The 11,571-nt window shown below is 61.4% G+C and overlaps 1 protein-coding gene across 1 annotated transcript in view; it reads left to right on the top strand.

Moving 5' to 3' along the window:
- The window catches only part of OTOF (otoferlin), a 107,030-nt gene that overhangs the window by 30,396 nt on the left and 65,063 nt on the right, over nucleotides 1-11,571 (top strand). The window lies entirely within an intron of this gene.

Here is an 11,571-nt window from a genome sequence, read left to right as displayed (position 1 = left end):
AAGTGCAGCGCAGGGCCACAAGGTTGGTGGCCGGTTTGCAGGGGATGCCGTATGAGGCGAGACTGAGGGAACTGGGTCTCTTCAGCCTGGAGGAGAGGAGACTCAGAGGGGATCTGTTGGCGACATGCAGGTATGTGAGGGGGTGTCACACAGAGCTGGGTGGAGGCCTGTTCTCCCCTGCAGAGGAAGGCAGGACAAACTCCAATGGAGCCAAGCTCAGGGAGCCAAGGTTCAATTTGGATGCCAGGAAGCACTTCCTGACAGCTGGGACCCCCAGGGTGTGGAATGGGCTTCCCTGGGAGGTGGCTGAGGCCCCATCGGTGCGGGTGTTCAAGGACAGGCTGGACATGCGCATGGCAGGCATGTCGTGAATGGAGCTGACTGGATCTGGGGGTCAGACTAGATGGCCCGGGAGACCCCTTCTGACTCGCTCTGCTTCTGTGTTCTGTTAGGAGCCCTCCTCTGCCACCAGAGCAAAGGTCGAGGTTCTGCAGCTGGGACTGGCAGGATCAGCCCCCCCCCCCCAAATAATGTGCGACTGTGGGCCAGTCTTGCAGCTCTCCTGGGTGCCCTTCTGGTTCTCGCAAGGCATGGTGGAGACCTCGGGGCCTGGCAAACGGTGTGCTCAGCCCTGACGACCCTCCTGGGGGTGTCTCTGGGGCACAGGCGACGGTCGCAGTGCGGTTCTGGAACGGATTCCTCGTTCCGGGTTCCAGGCACCCCCTGCTCCTTCTGGCCTCATAATTGTTCCAACCCCCACAGAGCCTGTTGCAAGAAAGAAAAATCGAAAGCAAGCTACACCCAGACGCTCCGGGATATAATCTGGAGGCAGATGGTTCCTCGGGGGGAGCGTGCAAGATGCTAAATTTACAAAATTTTCACAAAGTGAAACATTGATCTGCTCAGAAAGCGTCTCTCTTCAAAGAAAGATGCAGGAGGGATCCGGAGGCCTTGCGTGTCTTGTGTGGTTTGGAACGACGGCTGTGGCCCTGCATTTCTGCCCTGCTTTGCTTTTGTCCTTTGGCAGGGAGCCCATGGCTGCGTGCAGAGTCCCCCATCGTCTCCGTCTTGCCCTCGCCACAGCCTTGTGAGGAAGGTTGGGCTGAAAGGCAGCGGCTTGGCCAAGGCCACCCTCCAGGGTCAAGCCAGGCCAGGACTGGGTCCCCGACTCCCAGGCCGACACGCTCACAGAGCCGACTCGGAGAGCCGCGAGGCTCACGCGCCGGCCGTTGCTCCGGGGAGCTTTGGGGGCAGCTGCAGCAAAGGCCCGGGGGCACCAGGCCTTCCCCCGCGGGCCACCTCTGGCCTGCCCCGCGGTCCTCGGGATCTCGGCACAGGGCTCCCCCCTCCCCGCTCCAGCAGGCAGGCCGCCTCGCGAAGCTGCGCAGCCCTCGAGCCTAGAACAGCAGCTGCCTCTCGCCTCGCTTTACGTATCGCGTCCATTCCTCGTCCTCCCCATCCCTTGTGTGTTCTCCGAACTAGAACAGGGGGTGCCGTTTGTGTCTTGGCCTCACCCCTTGCCCCTCCATCCTGGCACGACGGCCCCAAGAGGCTCCCCAAACTGAATCCAGGCCTTGGGCCAAAAGGGGACCGGCTCCTCCCATCTAACGCCGTCTTTGCCCCGGGGGGAAGCTGGGCACCGCACGGGGGGGGGGGGGGCGGGCCCAAGACACGGTCCCCTTGGAGGGCCGCCGGACACCCAGCTGCAGGCGGGGGCTGGCACAGCTGTTTGGCACAAGCCCTGCGCGCCCCTGTGGCCGTGAGCAGGAGGCACCCGCCAGCGGCCCAGGGAAGGCGCCGCGCGTTTCTGGAGCAGCTCCGCCATGTGTGGAGCGCCCCCAGCCCCGCCTCTGCCTGAGCAGCAGCAGGCCGGCCTCTGGGATGCCGGGCCATTGTGCCTCGGCAGCGGGAAGGCCGGATCCCGAGCCGTCCTCCTCTCCGGCGTTGGAGCTGATGTGGTTACTCAGAAGGACGGGTGAGGCCGAGGCAGCCCTGGCGGACTGAGCTTCTAATTTTATGTGGCAAGGGATCGATATACTGCCCACGCACAGCCCTCCCACCAGAGTTTTCTATAGCGCGTAAAGGACACGAAGAAGCTGGCCAAGGCTTCCTCAAGGAACATGGCAGACGTGAGAAAACGACGTGGCTTTGTAAGGTCGTTTGCAATTCCACCTGGACGGAGCTAGGAAATTTCACAGGAACACAGAGCAGTAGAGTTGGAGCCTGAGGGGGGGGGGTCAGGTCCAGCCCCCTGCTAGTGCAAGACCCTCAGGTAAACCGTCCGTCTTGGACAGCTGTCCAGACGCGGTTTGGATGGTAAGGGAGAGCCCAAGCGCCCTGGGGTCAGGGGTTCCACCACCGTACTGCTTTCTCCGTCAGGAACTCTGTCCCAGTACCTGTCTGGGATCGGACTTTCTGGAAACGGAGACTGTCATTCCATGGCCAGTCCGGGAAGAGATCCTGGCCCTCCTCTTTGTGACAGCCTTTTAAGTACTTGAGGAAAGCTGTCCTGCCTCCTCTGAGCCGTCTCTTCTTCAGGCTGAACATGCCCAGTTCCTTCCATCTCTCCTCAAAGGGCTTCGCTTCCAGTCCACAGATCCTTCTTGTTTCCCTCCTCTGACCCCTTTCCAGCTTGTCTGCATCTTTCTTCAACAGCTTTCTTCAAGCACCCTGGAAGATAGATTGAAGATCCAGGGCGATCTTGATAAACTTGAACACTGGCCTGAAAGCCACAGATTGAAATTCAATACGGATAAGGGCCAAGACCTCCACCTAGGAAAAAGAAACCAAAGCCTTCGATACAAGATGGGGAATACGTGGCTCAACAGAACTGAACAAACATAGAAACATAGAACATAGAAACAGAGCGAGTCAGAAGGGGTCTCCCGGGCCATCTAGTCTGACCCCCGGCTCCAGCCGGCTCCGCTCACGACATGCCCGCCATGTGCACGTCCAACCTGTCCTTGAACTCCCGCACCAATGGGGCCTCAACCACCTCCCATGGAAGCCCGTTCCATTCCCTCGGGGTCCCAACTGTCAGAAATTGCTTCCTGGCATCCAAAGTGAACCTTGGCTCCCTGAGCTTGGAGTGCGTCCTGCCCTCCTATGCAGGGGAGAATTGGTCTCTACCTAGCAAGGAAAACATATCGGAGTAATTGTGGACAAGAGGCTAAACATGAGCCAGCAATGCGATGCAGCCACCACAAGGGCAAGTGCCCTTTTGGGATGCATTAACAGAAGTATTACTTCCAAATCATGAGAAGTAGCAGTTCCCCTCTACTCCTCACTAGTCAGACCTCACCTGGAATTCTGTGGCCAGTTCTGGGCACCGAGATTTCAGGAAGATGCAGGTAATTTAGAAAGGGTGCAGAGGAGGGGAACAAAAATGATCCGGGGTTTGGAAACGCTGCCCTGTGAGGAGGGACTGAGGGAATTGGGCATGTCCAGCCTTGAGAAGAGAAGACTGAGGGGGGACATGGTGTCCCTCTAGAAGTCCCTCCAAGGCTGTCACAAAGAGGAAGGCCAAGATCTCTCCTTGCTGATGCCAGAGTGTAGGACACAGAATAATCAGTTCAAGTTGCAGCAACCCAGATTCAGGCTGGGCATCAGGAAAAGCTTCCTTTCTGTCAGAGCGATATGCCAGTGGAACCAGCTGCCTGGAGAGGTGGGGGCTCTCCCACACTGGGGGCATTCAAGGCGAAACTGGGCAGCCCTCCGAGTGGGATGGTGTGACCTGGTGTCCTGCAGCAGTGTGGGGGTGGACTAGATGGCCTTCCTGACCCCTTCCAACTTCACTATTCTCTGATTCTACGATGCCCAGAATTGGAGGCAGGACTCCAGGTGAGACTGGTACCAGTGCTGGTACTTCATGAGATTTGGAAGTGGCAGATCAATTAATGCAGCCTAAAATAGCATCTCATTGTTTCAGCATCGCATTGTTGACTCATATTCCCTTGGTGATCTACCACAGTCCCAAGATCCGTCTCACTTGCGGTGTTGCAGAGTTGGGTGGAGCGACACTCGCAGTCTTTCCACCCATCTTCCCCACGGGATGGAGAGTGATGGGGAGTGTCGGACTGGCGCCTGTCTGCACTGGTGTGGGGGCCGCGTCTGGCCTCCCTTCCCAGCTGCAGTGTCGGCAGCTCAATTTGTGGCGGGCCAGAGCGGTCCGTCCCACCCGCGGCGTCCCCCGTGGGTCAGTGAGAGCAATCCCAGGCACCGCCTGAGCTGCGGCCTCCAAATCTCAGTGGCGAACTCCATTTCCCCTTTTAATGGGGGCTTAATTGGAACGATGACGGCTGGAGAAGGATGCGGTGTGGAGCAGCGACTGGCCGTTCAGGCCGTCCCTTGCGGGTCTTTGACGGCACTGCGGTTGCGATCAAGGCTGCAGGCGGAATGAAGGTGCGCGGAGCGATCGAAGTCCGTCCTTCGGGGGCTGGAGGGGCGAGCCCTGCAGGTGCTGCGTCCGCCCTGCCAGGCGTGGCACGAGGGCCCCGTGGTTCCCACGCTCGTTTCAGGATGGAGGATAAAGCTGCCGGGGAGACGTAACGTGTGAACTGGGCAGCCTTCCTTCCGAGCCCCCAGGCAGACGGAGGGTCCACAGCCGAGAGACCCGACACTCGAGTTGCCTGGGGGCCAGATTCTTCTTTGGGGTTGCTCCTGGGGGGTTGACGTAGGAGGGGGTACTTCCCTGGTGGGTGGGGCCACAGGCAGGGGGCGGGGCCCAAAGGCCAGTATCTTGTCATTTAAATGTCCCCCTGCCAGGGACTAAGCAGAGGCTTCTCAGCCCTTAAGGAAGGATGCAGGGACCGCCTGGGAGCCGGGAAGCCGGCCGGGGACTGCCAGCCGGGAAAAGCAGCTGCTCTGGCCGAGGAGGCCACCTCTGGCTCCGCGTCGGGGACTCTGCTTTAGGAATCTGACCGAGGGCTTGCAGTCTCCCGATCCGAGATGCGTGTTCCCCCAGCAGGCCAGTGTGCTTGTCTGTCTACCCGAGGGTGGCCGCATCGCTCGAGGACTCGGGCGGAAGAGGTCTTTCCCTCTTGTCTGCATGGGGCTTCACATGGCTTCATGTCGCATGGCCAGGAAAGACCTCAGGACCGGCCATCCCGCCCCAGGCAGTCCGGCGGCCTTCCTTGCCACCTGCTGTCATGGTCGTTTCGGCTTAACGTGTTAATTTAAGCACAGTGGGCCACTGACTTCGCTGTCCTGGCAGTGGCCTGAGAGATACCAGCATTACGAAGCACGTGGGTAGACGGGAGCGCCACTTGGTCCCTGGCCCGCAGCAGTCTCTGCCTCGTCATTGCAGTATCGCTGCCTCTTAACATCTGGGAGCTACAGATTCGCGGCAGGAGCCCTTCCTAGGCCTAAGACGCACCAGAGAATCATGTTTCTGATTCCATTTTCCAATCCCAAAGAATAGTTTCCTGGGGAAAACGGACAATCGGACACAAATACGGATTATTTCCATCTTGGGACTTTCTCCAGTTTGCTACTGGGCTTTCTCAGCTGCCCTCTCAGGCTCAGCGTAGCCCCTCTCTCGCAGAGCGGATGTGAGGAAGAGCAGAGCCTGGCCGTGGGGGACCCCTGAGTGGGGGACCTTCTGCACAGCTGCCTCTTTCCTCTGAAGGAGGAGCTGCGCTCTTGAAAGGGCGCAGATGCTGTGCTTTTATGAGGCTGCTCTGGCTTGGCAGGGTTGCCAACTTCTGCACGAGGTAGATGGTTTAAATAATAACCCAGAAGTTTGGTGGGGAAAGACTAAGAGAGTGGAAGGAAGGAAGGAAGGAAGGAAGGAAGGAAGGAAGGAAGGCAGGCAGGCAGGCAGGCAGGCAGGCAGGCAGGCAGGCAGGCAGGCAGGCAGGCAGGCAGGCGCTATCGATCGGGAAGAGAGTAGAAGCTGAAGCTTGTGGCTCCGTCCGCGCTATCAGAGGAAGGGTTGAGATGACCCCTTTCAGAATTCCCCCCTCCGGCACCCACGGACTTCCTCTTGTGCCCCCCCCCCCGCAGTCCTGAAAAGCAAGCTGGGCCAAGAGGAAGTCTGCCAACGCTTGAGGACCCCCGGGACCCTCGCCCCTGGCAAGCTTCCCCATCAGGATCAGCTGCGGGATGCGGAGGAGCACGCCGGGCGCCCTTCCCAGCCCCCAGCCCCTTCCCCGTTCGCTGCTGCCTGAGGCAGTGGGGGCGGCCTGCTAGCAGAGGAGGGCCGCTGGCGGAGGGCGTGAGGCGGGATCCCGCGAGCGTCCTGCGAACTCGGGGCCCTCGCTTTCCGGGCTGCTGCGAGAGCACAGGGGCCCTGGCGAATCCCCCCCGGCGGGCTCCTCACACGTCCCGGCTCAAAGGGGAGGGCGCTCCCGTCGCGTTCCCTTCTGCGCCGATGTCCGGCTTTCCTGCGGGAGGTCGGTGGCCGTGGGACCAAAGCAAGGTGGCTCCTAACGGGAATCTCCGGGTTGCAGGGGAGCAGTGAAGAGGGCCGAAGCAGCGGCTCCGGGAGCAGAACCTCCACGTATTTTAATGGCTTTCCAGGCTGGAGAGATGCTCTGGCCGACTCGCTCTTCCAAGTCACGCCGCCTTGGCGAGGCAGGGCGCCGGTCACGCTGCTCGTTAACCGCACACGCACCGTGTGATGAGGCACGCCGGCGGTTCTCGCCACTTTCTCGGTGGATGGCTGGAGAGCACGGATCACGGAAGCGGCGCACGAGGCCACCCGCCACCCTTCATGCTCGCCGCCCGGCGTCACACGTGCTCCCGGCACAGGGAGCTGTCGGATGTGAAGCGCACTGGTCTCCGCTGCCCCTTCCTGAGCGAGCCGCCCGAGATCCTCGGCGCTGCGACTCGCACCCCAGCCAAAACCCCCAACAACGCGCTCCTCAGCTCAGAGGGAGCAAGAAAGTCTTACTAGGGGTGGGGGGGGGTCACTGATAAATGCACATGCTAGTACTAATAATCCCCCCCCCCCCAGTGCTGCAGTCCGGAAAGTCCTCGCTCCACTACACCAGGGCAGGGAGGGTGGCCACGTAGGCATCCCCGGGAAAGAGGACACGGGCTTGACGTGCTAATTCACCCGCCTGCGAGCAGACATGGGAATGGCTGCTCTGGCTGGGCAGGACTGCGGCCCCCAGGCCACGGCAGGGACACCTGCAGGCTCTGCCGTGCTCTGGCGGCCGCTAGCTGGGACAGGCCCCTTCCGGCCGTCGCCCTGCACGCCTTCCTTCTGGTTGTGTCCCCCTGAGCCAGATCTCGGGGCGCAGAGGATGACGGAAGAGGCCTGGCGCCGGGTCAGGCCCAGGTCTGCCCAGAGCAGAATTCTGCTCCCCAGGGGCCCCAGCATGCTTCCGCCCATGCGCCCCAGCAACTGGGGATGCTGGGGGTGGCACGCAGCCTGCAAGAACCGCTCTCCAGCTTTGTTAGTCCCGGCAGTACAAGAACCTTCCCCAGTGCGTTGCCTGTTCCTGATCAAAGGCACACGTTTGTGCCGAGCGATCGTCTTCCTCCCCCTTCCCCTGCACGCCAAGGAAACAGAGCCTCAGTGCTTTCCTTCCCCCCATAAATATCTGAGGTCCTCACATGAAGGGCGGGGGGTAGCTTCCCCGTGTGCTCCTCCTTGGCTGCATGGACTCCCTGGGCCTCCGTGCAGGCAGAAAAGGAAAAGGGGGAAAGCCTGCAGTACAGATTAATATTTTAGAGACAGCCGTGAAACGCTCGAGTTGAATGTAGGACAAGTTCTCGGTGCTGCAAGGAAACACTCTGGAGAGAAGGAGAGGTGGAGTGAGAAGGCGGAGAGGACAGCAAGCCCGGACTAGGATCTCTTCGAGATGTTTCATGGAAGGACCCTGGCCTGGGCATTGCTTTTAAGTTGCTGCTTTAATTCTCCTTTAGTTTATGTATTTATTTTTCGATTTATATCCTGCCTTTTTCCTCAAAGGGCTCAAGGCAGCTGACATCATTCTCCTCCTCCATCTTGTCCCCACAACAACAACCCTGTGAGGTTGGCTGGGCTGAGAGTCTGTGGCTGGCCCAGAGTCACCCAGTGGGCTCCATGGCCGAGCGGGGACTCGAACCCGGATCGCCCGAGTCCCAGTCCCACGCTCTTAACCACTATGCCACACTGCCTCTCTCTTTAGCTTGTTTGTGCTTCTATTGTTTGTCTTCCTAGTTTTTATCGACCACTGTGGACGGGTGAGCGTGGAAAGGGGCCCAAGAAGGGATGAATAAACTCCTGCCGGGGGGCTGTAGCACCGTATTCTCTGAACGGAGCCTTCCCCCATCCTGCTGCCCTCTGGAGGGTTGGTACTCCAATACCCATTACTCCCAGGCATCATGACGAGTGGTCAGGCTGCCAGGAGGTGGATTCTACCCTGACACATCGGGAGGGACAAGCTTGGAGAATGCTTCTCCGAAAAGGCCACGGGGAAGGCAGAGCGTCATCCCATGCCAGGGAAGCCGGGCTTCTTTCGCGTTGGGCAGAGGCAGGCGCAGAACGGGGACGGGCAGGCAGGCTCGGGGGCTGAGCACCGAGCACAGGGGCCAGTGAGGCGGGGGAGGCATGCAGTGGCTCCTTCCCCGGCCGCCAGATGGGGCCAGACTGGCACCCTCTTGGCAGGCCGCCAGTGGCTTTGGACCTCCTGCAGGCGGGTGCCCCAGCGGGATGCCCCTCTCGGAGACAGAGCGGGGCATCCCTCCCCAAGGCGCCCCTCTGGGAAGAGCGTCTCCTCGGCTAGCGATGCGCCCCTTGGGCACTTTAAGTGGAACTACGGCACGGCCGCACCACGATTGTGCTGAGCTGTGATGCGATGCGATGCGGGCGGCGCTTGCATCGCCTCCCGCCTTGTGTCCGCTGGCCGGGCCTTTTTCCCGCTCGGGTCCCGTGCGTTGCTCACGGGGATAGCCGGGTCCCCCCACCTGAAGCCAGGAAGCCGGCTGGGGGCTGGACCGGGCTGGTGGATCCGGGCTCCAGTCCCCACTCGGCCACGGGGCTCTCGGGGCGCCTGTGGGCCAGCCACTGATTCGCAGCCTAGCTCACCTCGCGGCGTCGCTGCAGTGGTGCGGGAGAGCGGAGCAGGGCCCTGGAGGCCAGCCTGGAGTCCCTCGCGAGAAGGAAAAACGCGGCATGCAAATGCCTCATGATTAGATGTGTTTTTTATTATTTTAAATGGAAAAACGCAACGCCGTTTCAATCCAGACTTGAACCATGGAGGCTCTCGGTGAACTTTTCGCCAGCAGCGCATGACGAACACACAGCAGCTCAAGCCGAGGTGCTTCCTTCTAGATTTTGGCGGGCGGGTGGGAGGCGAGGCGAGGCGAAGCAAGCCCTCCGAGGGGAGCAGAGCAGAGCAGAGCAGGCACCTTTCCCTTTCTCTGCCTTGGCGAGCGAGCGCTTTTGTCCCGTCCCGTCCCGTCCCAGGTGGCAAAGGCGTCTCACTGGGAGTTCTTTTGTCTGCTCCGACCCTGCGGCTGGTGCTGAAAGAGCGGCGAACATGTCCCTGCCGGAGAACAAAGCCGGGGGCCGCCCAGGGAACCGAGCCGGGCAGCGTCTCTTTTGCAGGGGCGCGGAAAAGGCCGTGCCCTGCAAGACGATGCGGGCCGCGCGGATGCATTATTCATCGTGCAGATGGTGGGCCGTGAACTGCTCATGTTTCACGGGCTCCATGTCGCTCTATCGGCTTGCAGGGCAGCCAGCTGCTGCCAGCTCTGTTTCCCCAGGAAAAGAAAGGGCCGCAGCCCTGCTTCCGCTGAGGACCTTCCGGGCCATCAGTGGCTTGCCCCTGAGAGCGCTGGCCGGCTTGGGGAAGGCCGACTCGGGAGATGGAGGCCTCTGCCAGCTCCGCTTGCTTCCCTGGGAGTGCCCACCGGGCCCCTGCCTTGCTGCCTCCCACTTGGAACTCCCTCCCAGAATCCCCCTTTGGTGGGGCCTCTTCCCCCCCCCCCCGCGTCAGGTCCCCCTCGAAACTGCCTTTGGCCAAGCGTAGCCGACTGCAGGCCCCACGGTGCGTCCCCCGCCTCCCTCCCCGTAGCGGTTTTTGCATTGCAGCTGGACACTGGTCATCTCGCGCCCTTTGAAGCCCCCTGTGCCATTTGGGAAGGCCCCGCCCCTTCCCTCGGATAGCTGCCCGAAAACTGGGACAGCCTGGGCCACTCAGCAGCGAGCAAACTGGCCCCCGCAGAATGGATGGCCTGACCCCCCCCATGTTCTCTTCACAGCTCCCTTGTCACCGAATTTCTCTCTCCCTCTGAAGTTCCAGCAAGTAGCAGATCCAATTAGCTGCCTATTTGCCTACCTGAGTATTTGCAGACCAATTAATTAACTCAGTGTGTGGGGCAAGTCACCACCTGTTTCAAACATGGTCCCAATGGAGGCTTTTATAGGCGTGCGAATTGCAGCACAGGATGGGGGCCAGGGTGGGGGGGGTGGCCGCTCGAGCGGAAGGGGCTTCCACCACCCTTTCTGCCCCACCACCCCTCCAGATAATCACCCCTCCCCCACTGCAGACTTTTACCGGCCTGATCGGCATGGGGGGGGCACTGTGCGCCCACACACGTGCATGAGTGAACGGGGCCTGGCCAGTCCCACTAGAGCTGAACACCGTAGGTGGGCCAGCCCCAGAGACCTGTGGCATTGGGGAAACGGCTTTCTTTGGCCCTGACGGGATTCTGCAGTGTTTCCAACAACTGGCCAATTAAGCGTGCGGATGGGAGCATCCTCTTTTTGAGACGCGCTTGTGTTCCCGAGCCCATCATGCAGGGCTGGGCGCCATGACGATGGCTTTGCAGCCTCTCTGCTCCGTCCTTCGCTCCCCACGTACCCGGCCTCGCAAGGACTTGCCGTTGTCAATCTCGCCTGGTCCGGCATCAGCAGCAGGATTTTTCGCTTGGATTGCAGGACACGTGCGCATCGAATAGACATGCCCTTTAATGTGCGTTTGATCTCTGTGCCATCACAAACATTCGCGCACGTGTTCAGTGTGCTGCACAAAAACGCTCCCGCTTCAGCCAGGTTTTCGGGGAGAGGCTCCAGATGCTGGCTGGACTCGATACAGTGTGGGGGGGGGGGGGGGCCGGGGAAGGACCCACGGGGCCAAGTCAGGTAATCCACCGGACCTGCCCCTCCCCAGACAGGCTCCCGGGCGACCGCAGCCACCCGTGGCCCCTGCCCTGCCCTGCCGGCTGCACACACGTTGGCCCCACGCCCGTGCCACGAATCAGCCCCCCCCATCCCCCGGGGGGTTCCCCGCCCTCGTCTGGGTGGACAGCCAGCGCGCGGGGGGGGCTCAGAGCCTGGGGCGCGGGGCAGAGTTGGCCCTTCCGCCTCGAGGCTGGCCCTGGGAATGTCGAAAAGCAAGGAGGCTGCGGGACGGGCAGGAAGCCCCCGGCGGCCCGCTGTGGCTGCGGGTGGCCTCGCCCCCGAGGGCGCGCGGCCCCGGAAAGCTCCTGCAAGGGGACTCCGCACCCTGGCGCCCCCGGCTCGGCGCCCTGTGGAAAGGCTCGGGAGCGGCGAGGACGCGCCTACGCTCGCCCGCGGGCCGCGCAGGGGCGCCTCCCCTCGGCCTCCGTGCGCAAAGGGCGCTCCGTGCACGGCGC

Source organism: Varanus komodoensis, unplaced genomic scaffold (genome assembly GCF_004798865.1).
Source record: "Varanus komodoensis strain SLA01 unplaced genomic scaffold, ASM479886v1 scaffold64, whole genome shotgun sequence".
NCBI lineage: Eukaryota > Metazoa > Chordata > Lepidosauria > Squamata > Varanidae > Varanus > Varanus komodoensis.
Note: the sequence above shows the minus strand (reverse complement) of the source record. Positions and strands in the feature narration are given on the sequence as shown.